A 10,172-nucleotide genomic window follows, 5' to 3' on the forward strand; every position below is an offset into this window, starting at 1 on the left:
AAGCCAAAAACAAACATGTAACAATCTCTCTCCGATTCCCATAGCTGTCCTGGTAGGACATGTCAGAGCACATGGACATTTCTAGATTTTCAGCTGTATTTGTGGTCTTTCCTCCCTCTGCCCCCCACCCCATTCTGAAGTAACAAAAAGGCCCTTCACAGCCGAGTCCCTTCCTGCGTTGATGCCCTCTTTGCTCAGCCCCAGTTTGAGCTTGTCTCCACTGTGCACCTCAGTGCCTTCTTTCAGGCAATGCTTGAACTCCACCTCCTCCCCTCTCTTTCAAAACCACATCCTTCAGGGCTCAAACTGCTAACAAAATAAGTCCAAAGTCTTTTGTTGCTTGCAAGACATATGCCCTCGCTTTTCCAGTCCGTTCTAGTATTCCTTTAATTGTGAGCCGTTTGGGCGAGGGACACGCTCTTTATCTGTACTGAAACGTGCCATGCACGGCTCTGGCATTATCCAAATAATTAGCAATAATGAAAAGTTACAGTTGCCATGAATATGGTGTTCTGTTTACTCTACTCTTCTTTTCCAATCCGTTAGGCCAGTACAGTGACCCAAGGGAAACCAGAACCCCATTCACAACAGCCAAGTTTGTCATTTTATTTTTCTCTGGTAAATTAAAGAGGCAGTGTAGTCTCGCAGTTAACACAGGCCTTAGGAGACCTGGGTTCCATTTCTCCCATACTTGCTGTCACCTTGAGCAAGTCACTTAGGCCAAGCTTTTCCAAGTGAGTAGGGATTTTGGGTGCCTTGCTTCCAACTTGAGACACTAAGGGGCCTGATTTTCAGGAAGTCCTGGGCACTCCTTTCAGACCTCTCAAGTTGGTTCCCTCAAAAACACACACAAAAAGCCACCAGTCGCTTTGGAAAAACCTTGATTTTAACTTCTGTACTTCATTTTCCACCCCGCCTGTAAAACAGGGATAATAAAAACCTACCTCATCAGGGTGATGAGACTGAACCCACTAAGCATACATGGAGGTTTTCAGATGGAAGGCATTATAGGAATGCTAGGCATTATTATAATACTGTGAGCTCACGGCTCAGGATTCCAGTTGGCTTAATTAGAGACTCAGGTGAACATGAGAGGTTAAATAAGGAACAAGGCTTGGGTAAGATGGGAAAGCAGGCCAGTTTTGGTTAACGTGCCTTGCTGGGATTCTGCAATACTAATTATGCCTGAACTCAGGTAACTAGGAGAGGCCATGGCTGCTTCCATCACTAAGCTTTCTTAATCACTATTAATAACTGGGTTTACATGATATGATTTTGGGGAACATAAATCTGCTTTGGGCATGTTATTTTTCTGCCATAAAAGACACCAGTGCTTTAAATGGTTATTGCTTATAATAACGGAAGTCGTGCTAACCAAACACATGCTAAAATGCTTTGCTGCATCAGGAGCTAAAATTGTAAGCTTTCTGTGGCAGAAACACCATGCTTTTACTGTTCGTACAACTCCTAGCATAATAAGGCCCTGATAGTTGAGTAGGGCTCATACATGCCACTGCAATACAAATAATAAAGTCACGTGAAATCCCTGGTTTTAGTGGCTACTCCAGTTCCAGTCAGGTAGGTGATAGTGAAATCTCAAGCATCCCATTTTGGTGACAAGAATCTTGGCAGACTAGAACTACAGCTTTGCACATACAAGATAAACAAAAACCTGCTTGTGTTTTACTTAAAGGCAAAAGAAGAAAATCCATCCATAGTGAATGTGCCTGCTGGCATTTTTCTTCGCTGTTCCAACAAACTGGTTGAGCATTCTATGGGAAAGGAAGAAGCCTGCTGATTAGTTCAGGGAAAGTGGTTCTTAGATGTACACAACAGAATATAGACTCCAAGCACGTTGTTACCTAGCTACAAATCTACAGCTCACTTTGATCTGGTCCCTTAAAGAGAGCGTTAAGGTATGTCTACACAGCATTTTGGAGCGAGCCTACCATCCTGCATTGACAGACTCAGTCTAGCAGGGCTTATGCTGATGCTCTAAAAACAGCTGTATGGACAGCACTTGGAAGATGAAGTTCAGGCTGGAGCTCAGGTTCCGAAACCCCCCGCCCACTCAATATTTCAGAGCCTGAGCTCGTGCCTGAGACAACTTCAAAGCGCCCTCCGGACAGCTATTTTAGAGCCTGAGCCCCACTAGCCTGAGTGTGTCCGCCTGAGCTGGGACTCCAAAATGCTGTGCAGACTTACCTTCAGAGGTTAAGATCGTCTCTAATTTTTTGCATGCGTGTATTTTCTAATAAACCATTCCGCCCATATGTTTTCTGTCTCTTCTCCAGGCAGACTTACTTGCCTTCCATACGCTGATTGCTTCTGCTTGGGCCTATGTTAACTATCCAGGCAACGCTTGCATCCATTCTCCCTGTAGCAGTGCTGGTTTGCGGCAGCCTGTTCGAGCCTGCCATGTTCAAATGGAATGGGAAAGAGCTTATGAAGTCTAGACATTGTTTAGGCACAAGCTCAAATTCTTCATTATATATCATCAGAGCAGAAGGATGATCCAGGGGTCAGGGGATTAGCCTAGGACTTGGGTGATCTGCATTCAGTTCCCTGCTCTGCCACAGATTTGCTGTATGTAAGTCACTTGGGCACCTAACAACCATTGATTTCATGGGGAGCTAGGTGGCTAAAATACCCGTGAGGATCTGGGCCTTAGTCTCTTTTGTGCCTTATTTCCCTATCTGTGAAATGGGAACAGCAGCATCTGTCTACCTCATAGGGGTGTTGAGGATAAATATATTAAAGATGTTCAGGAAATATGAAAAGGGGGTGCAGATAAGTACTATAGAGAGAAAAATGGGGGGAAGGAGGAAGAGAAAAAAATCCAGCCTCAAACCTAAGACATCAGACAGGAGAGAGAGAATGTAAGGAAAAGGCTAACAACTATCATACTTATGTGATCTATTTAAACCATACGCATTTAGAGGCAGGGACTCTGTTTTGGTATGTATATCACCTAACGCAATGGTTCCCCAATTCCTGTTTGCATCACTACTGTGAGACAATAAGATCGCCTTTGGAGGGGGAAGTTTTCGGTGGGGAGGGACGGGCAGATATAGATCTGAAGGGAAAGAATTCTACGAGCTATGGCCTATCAGAAAGAATCTCAGATTGACCTAGGAAGGGCTTGTAGGATCCCTAGAAACAAGGTGGAATCAGATGAGGCTCAAGGAGGAGCTTTCACGATAGCCATGGCCTGCACTATGAAGTGTGGGGTTATTTTGAGGCATGCATCAGAAATTAAATGATCAGATTTCTAGCTGTTTGGGGCAGTGACTGCCTTTGGTTCTGTGTTTGTACAGCACCTGCCACCATGGTTTCCTGGTCTATGCATGGAGTGACTGCAATACAAGTAATAATAGTTGGTAATGCTGATATTTCCTTAGATTTCATACACTCCATCCATGTGGAAAAAACCAAACCCCATTACCAAAGGAGGAATTGTTTAAAAATGTATCAGTGTCAGGTGGACTCAGACGTTCACCATTATTTCAGCCTTTCATCAATGAAAACAAGACTTGGAAATCTAATCTGGAAGTACCATAGCAGAACCATGCCCCTTGACATTCTGGGTCGAAAGGTTTTACAGAAGCATTCATGTGTTTTGGTACATTGAAAGATTCTAGCTGTCCCGGTTTTCAGGATGTGCTGAGCACCTGCCCTCTGACTATCCGGCCCCTTACAGATGGTTCATATTTGGCACCGAGGAAAAGAGGCACCCAAAAATCATTAATCAGTCACTTAAGAGCGTCTTAGTCTCGGTCATTCAAGTTCAAGATTTCAAAAAGATGGAAAGGCAAAAATGGTCTGTGATACTGTAGCGCTGGTAATGCTAGCCAATGGCTCTGCACTGAGACATCAGCTCATTGAGGGCTCTGATACTGCCCTGTGGCGCAGAGGTACTGGTGCCATGGAGAACCAGCCATTCACTCAGCCATGCACTGGGCATAGACTCACGTGTGCTCTAGCAACACGTCTAATCACAGTCAGGGAGGCTCACAGGAAACAGGATGGGCAAATGGATACAGAATTGGACTAAGACTCAGGAGATTGCTGTTCTATCCCCAGCTCTGCTGCTGACCTGTTGTGAGACCTTGGGCAAGTTACTTCATCTCTTTGCCTCAGATTCCCCTTTAACTTGAGCTGCAGCCTACTCCCTTAACTGGCCAGCAGGCTGGCTCACTCAAGTGAAAAGCACCACCACTCTCGAGGGAAGGGGTTTTGTGCGTGGACCAGACTCAAGTTGGGGGGAACTCCGAGCTGGAACTCGGGTTAACTGCGGTGAAGACGAGCCCTTTGTCTAAGCTCCGAGGGGTATGGCTGGTTGGTTAGGATGAAGGGAGGAGATGGGGGTGAAAGGGAGATAGGGGAAGTGGAGAAGAGTGACTGCAGAGTGGAGTCAATGGGGTACTGACCTTTATTCTCTTTTCTGCTTTTTAGAAGCTGCAGCATAAGATTGCTGGAAGCTTTTGGTCAGGGGAGGCTATTGAATGGGTGTGTGTGTATATATTACAGTTATGGACAGACAGTGTTTTTGGGTATTGCATTTTGGAAAATTGAATATTAAGAAATAATATTCCCCCATAAAAGGAATCTGTTGGAGACGGGTGAATGGATGCTGAAAATAGCAGCGCCTCTCACTTTGCTGAATGCAATGATCAGCTTCAGATACCATGGCCCCAGTTTTCCAGTGCCCTGTATCACAAGGAGTCATTTGCAACGGTGCCAAAGGGGTGTAAAATGCCACCCCTTAGCATAGCAATGTACTACACCCATTTTGCACAGGTGTAACTAGCTAGATGAAGGTTCAAGGCAATAGAGAATCAGGCTCCAAGATTTTTGCAGGGCTAAGCAAAGGTAGCTGAAGTCTCTGGGCAACTCTGTTCCCAGGAGGGGCTTGGTGGTGCAGAGAGGGGACAGTTCACTTTCCTGTGGGCCAGATCCATGTGGAAAATTGCTTCTGGCAGCATCATTCGGTCAGACTGTCCTACACCTCAGCTATTGTAAAGCAACACGAGCTTACCTCACCTCGGCAGAGCCCAAGTGGGCAATGACCAGAGACAGCGCAGCCAGGTGAAGCCAAGGCTTTTGCCATAAAACGTTGTCCTTGAAATCCAGCTCTCTGTGGTGTTGCAAGGCCCTGATAGGGAATGCATTGAGCTGATCTGTCTGTTTCTCCAGCTTCTGACAAATGGACACCAGTCTGGTGCAAGGACTAAGTAGTTGCTTCCATCCCTGGCGTATCACAGTCACCTGCCTCTTCCAATTGCCTTCTACTTGCAGCCCTGTGTACGGTAGTAAAACAGGTGTGGACTCCAATCCCGTGAAGTGCTGAGCAGCCTCAATTCCCCGACTCTCCACTCATCAATCCCCATTGCGTGGTACCTGAAGGTGCTCAGTACGTTGCAGAATCTGGCCGTATATGGGTCTGAGCCAAAACCCACTGAAGTCGGTGGGAATCTTTCCACTGCCTTCGGGTCAGGCCCTGTATGAACAAGAGCCTGGCAGCAAGGGGTAAAAGTTATGGGGGAGTGGGTAAAGATTTTCCTCAGCATTTGAAGCTTTCAAAAGAAGGATGAAGGCCATAGAAGGAGGGGCTGGAAGTGGGGTCTGATAGCACTGGTTATTTGGTCCCTCTGAATACAATATTTCAGGAGGATTTCTGTAGGCACTGGGCCCGATTCAGAACCTGCTTATGCCGGTGTCTCTCAACAGATTTACACTACTTCTGAGTAAGAGGAGAACCAGGCCTTTTCATAGGGACCTTTTGCTATTGACACAAGATAACTAAGACACCAAACATCTATAGACACCAACATGGAACAAAGACTCCACGTGACACATACCCGGGCTAAATAAGTACCTCCTGCTTTACCCTTTGTGAATCATTTAGTGATTCAACAATATGGAAGTGGCACGTGTATGTTACAGGCCACTCCTATGTAACACTATCTCCTTTCCACTCGGGCCTAAGTGATGCTCCAGCCATTTTTCTGAATAATACGGCGGGTATCTGAGCCAGTCTCTCTTCTTCCCCTCCCTTCCGCATGAATAACCAGGAGAGCAGCAGGGCCCTTGCAGCAATTTAGAGATCTCAGCACATTTGATCAGCGATAAACCCTCGCTTTTGCCCCTTGCTTCAGTTGGCCACTAGCAAATCGCCAGGTTTAGCAACTAATTCTGCCCTTGCTCCCCAGAGGGTGACCTATATTCCTCAGCTGTTAAATCAATATGCGTTTTCTTCCATTAACAAGTCATACCCCTGAAGAACTGCTCAGGGTTCTCTCTCTGCACTACACTGTCACCTTGCATTTAATGAAACCTGGCCTTTGGCTCCTGTGTTGGATTTGCCCAGGGAAAATCATTTACTGCCCCCCTACGCGTGCCTGCTGGGGTCACCGAATGCTATAGGGTGATGCAAGGTGGGGGGAGGGGCGGAGATGGAATTATAAAGGGGAGAGAGCAGCCCAGCTGCAATAGGGCAAAGGCAAAAGGCGAGATCATAGGGCCCAGCATAGCAAATTTTAACATAAGAGTGCCTCTCCGGCCAGGATCTGAGTGCTTTACAGTGAATTACTGCTATTAAGCAGCTTAATAGCAGTGGTAGGTAGGTACAGTGGCCACTATTGGAAAGCCAGCACTTCTCACGGGTAGTAACTGTGGGGGTTGCAGGATGCCTAAGTAGAAGGGGAAAATGTCTATTCTCCCTATGGCTGTGTCTGGTAGTTCGTGGCTAAGTGTTGACTACCGAAGTGCAACCACTGTTCAGGTCTCCATTCTGAAGCTGGGTAAACTGTGGCACAGAGCAGTTAAGTGACTTGTCATCACAGCAGGTTAGCGGTGGGGTCTGGAAGGGAACCCAGGGATCCTGACTCTTCGGCCTTTGCTCTAGCTCTCAGTCGCACCCCTCTCCCGGCCCCAGGAAAACGAGGCAATAAAGGCAGCACGGCACTATCGATGTGCATTGCAGAAAGGTGGTGTCTTGTGGGGAGCCTGCTGCTCGGTATCCGAATGCGAGGCAGCCAACCATCACATGGAGACCCAGGGCTCTGCAGGCATTCTAGCCAGTGGAGATGGGGGAAACTGTTGCGTAACCATGGAAACTGGAGAATAGCAGCTTTGGAGCAGAGAGTTGGATTCCTTCCTATGTGGTGACATGGGCTGGGTGTGGCGAGCAGCAGTCAGCTCACAGCTTAGACTGCCTGTATAACCCCTGTGTCAGCCACGGATTAGAGAGCGATGGCAAGAAGACAGCCTGATGATTAAGCTAATGACCAGCTACATCCTGGGCTCAATCCACCCTTCAGAAATGCACCCTGGCATTTTACAGTAACAGCCCAAACCATGCGGTCGCACGATTGCAGCCTGCTCGTGTTTTGGACCAGGACTGTGGAATTTTGTTACAGGAGCAACCCTAATGTAATTGCAGTGCCTTCAACTGGTTTACATTCGGGCTACATTTCATCCCATAGGGGCACATCCTGCACTGGTACACCTTTGTAACCCCACTGGCTTTCAAAAGTCAGCTCTTGATGTGACAGAGGCCAGAACCTCAAGTGTTTTGCCCCAAAGTTTTTGGTGATCCTTTGGGTTCTTCCCTTGCTGTATTGGGCATACAACGTTCCTCAGTCAGGTCTTCAAGAGGGAGCAGTGGGTGCATCGGGCCCTCGCCAGGAAATCAGTTATCACCCCTCCAGCATGGCTGAAGAAAGGTGATATTGTCCTAAAAACTCCAGGTTGTATTTACAGTTCTGCCTAGGAACAAAATGCAGGTGTCCACTCTTGGTCGAAGCACAGGGAAATCAGAGCAACATGATAAAAAGGGGCCGGGGGGGAAATAAGACGTGAAAAGGTTCAGAAAAAGTGTAAAGGCAGGTGAGTAAGCAGAGAGCTAGTCGACATCTCTGAGAAGGTGGCAACAGATTAGTGCTTTCAGTGCTTTCAAGTTCCAGAGCTTTACTTCCCACTTCTCTGGGTCAGCTCTGATTGGGGCTAACAAGGGTGGAGGAGAAAATGACCATTGTAGCAACGCTCAGCCTGCTGTCAGAATGTCACCCAGATGACCTCTTCCTTGCGCTTACTCACATCCTGTATTCAGAGTCACTGGTTGTGGTTTTCAGTATGCGTGCACACGTGCAGGGTATTTCCCTCCCATGCACAGGGGGCTTTTGACATTTCCTTTTAACTCTAGCACCCCGTTAATTGGCTGTATCCCTTATTCAAAGGATTCTAAAGGTTCTCTCTGGTAAATTGGACTTCTCTAATGCACACGAACAAGGCGAGAGGCTCTCAGCAGGCACAAGGATTGAAAAGCACAAGATGTGTTAATATTTATACTGCCACGTGCTGTGGTACAGGCGTTTAAATGATAACGACCGGCAGGGAGGCTTCCAGGCAGTCTGCATGTTGAGCCGTCTAGGTATTTACCACAATGCTGGTTAAATGATCATTTGGAGTGGGCCCAGGGTCAGATTACTGGGCATGAAATGTAGAGGTCTTTAATTGTTTGATGGGACGTTACTCCTTTGTATCAGATTATGAGAGGCTGAGCCCCCAGATTGTTGTCCTCCACTCACATTATCCAGCCAGGCTGTTGGAAAGATCAACATGTGTATTACTAATAATTATTTGTATTACGGTAGCTTAAAAACCCCAACCAAGGTCAGGCAGAGCACAAACACAGAGTCCAGGCTCCCATGGGGCTTGTCGCAAAATAGTGTGAAAAGATCTTCCGATCTTGAAAACCTTGCATTGCTTGGAGGGAAAGTAACCATCTGATTATCATTACATACACATTCAGGAGACCTGTCCCCCACCCTCCCTTACAGTATCTGATCGGTCCAGGACCGCTTGTGTGCAAGTGAGGATTTAATACACAGTGCAACTTCGTACATACGTATGCAATCACAGGCTGAGAGACTTCATGCAATCTATTCTCGCTCACACTCACAAGAGCCGCTGCGCCTCCAGGCCATACGCTCACCCACCACAACAGTTCTTTGAAAGAAAGAGCGATTTTACATGAAGGGCCTGCTTCATGCCACTGCTTTCCTCCAACTTTAAGGTGGTATAACGCCACTGAAGTCAATAATTAAGTCACTGTAAATCTGGGGGAGCACAGGAGTAAATCAGGCTCTCAGTTTTAAAGAATTCTTAAATTCACATTTTTTTGACCTTTTGACTTTCTTTTTTAAACACACACTTCTCCCAATTTTAAAATTAATTTCTCTATTTTTGCTCCTCTTCCACCTCCACATGGTAGGTGCTGCGATTCTTCACTGTAGAGGCAGGGTTTAAAGGAAGAGCTCTGTCTGCTATAAAGCAAATAGGCTTAGGGGCCGGGGGGGCAATGTCTTAATGCTTTGGAGGCTGTAGCTAAACCACGTATATCCCGGCCTCTGAAGCTTGCCATGTGCCAGCATTCTAGGGGCATGCTTTCCCATCTGAAGTTTCAGTGAGACTAATGTTTTTCCATACTATAAACTTTCAAGATCATATCAGCCCCTGTTATATTGGCCCACACAACTTCAGTGCAATCTGGACTCCATTTGGATTTTAGAAACACACACTCGTCCATCTAGCCACTCCCTGAAGGGACTTCCATAGTGCCCATCGCTGCAATGTTAGAGACCTCCCGCAACCACTGTGAGGTTCTGGGGATCAGGAGCTGAGGCCCTGAGAGGGCTCAGTGGCTTGTCACGCAGGGTGTACGTGATGGAGCTGGGAACTAGACCGTGTCCACCAGACTCTCAGTCCAGTGCCTGAACCAGGAGACTGGTGAAGGGACAGGAGGTAGTAGCTGGCTGCCCATTTCTGCAGTGGAATAATCGTGCGCGCTCTCATCTCTCTTTCCTGCGCTCTTGTTTCCAGTGTCTAATCTGCATGGAGAAAAACGCCAACACCAAACCAGGCGATATCAGGTTAAAGTGACGCATGGTCAGTGGTTAAACCACAGAGCTGGGAGATGTAGGGTTCTGTCCCTTGCTCTGCCACCAACTATCTGGTTGGCCTTGGATAAGTCTGTGCCTCAATTCCCCTCTCTGTAAGATAGGGACAAGGATACTGATCTGCTGAACAGAAGTGAGGAGCTTTAACGGGCTAACGTCTGTAAAGTGCCACATAAAAGCCATGTCATATTGCTGTGATTTTGCCCAGGG

General features: G+C 47.0%; 1 protein-coding gene across 1 annotated transcript in view; it reads right to left on the reverse strand.

Annotated features, from left to right (window-relative positions):
* Window positions 1-10,172, reverse strand: part of SYNRG (synergin gamma) — a 130,583-nt gene that overhangs the window by 25,139 nt on the left and 95,272 nt on the right. The gene's annotated exons all lie outside the window — the stretch shown is intronic.

This window comes from Chelonia mydas, chromosome 17 (genome assembly GCF_015237465.2).
Source record: "Chelonia mydas isolate rCheMyd1 chromosome 17, rCheMyd1.pri.v2, whole genome shotgun sequence".
Lineage (NCBI taxonomy): Eukaryota > Metazoa > Chordata > Testudines > Cheloniidae > Chelonia > Chelonia mydas.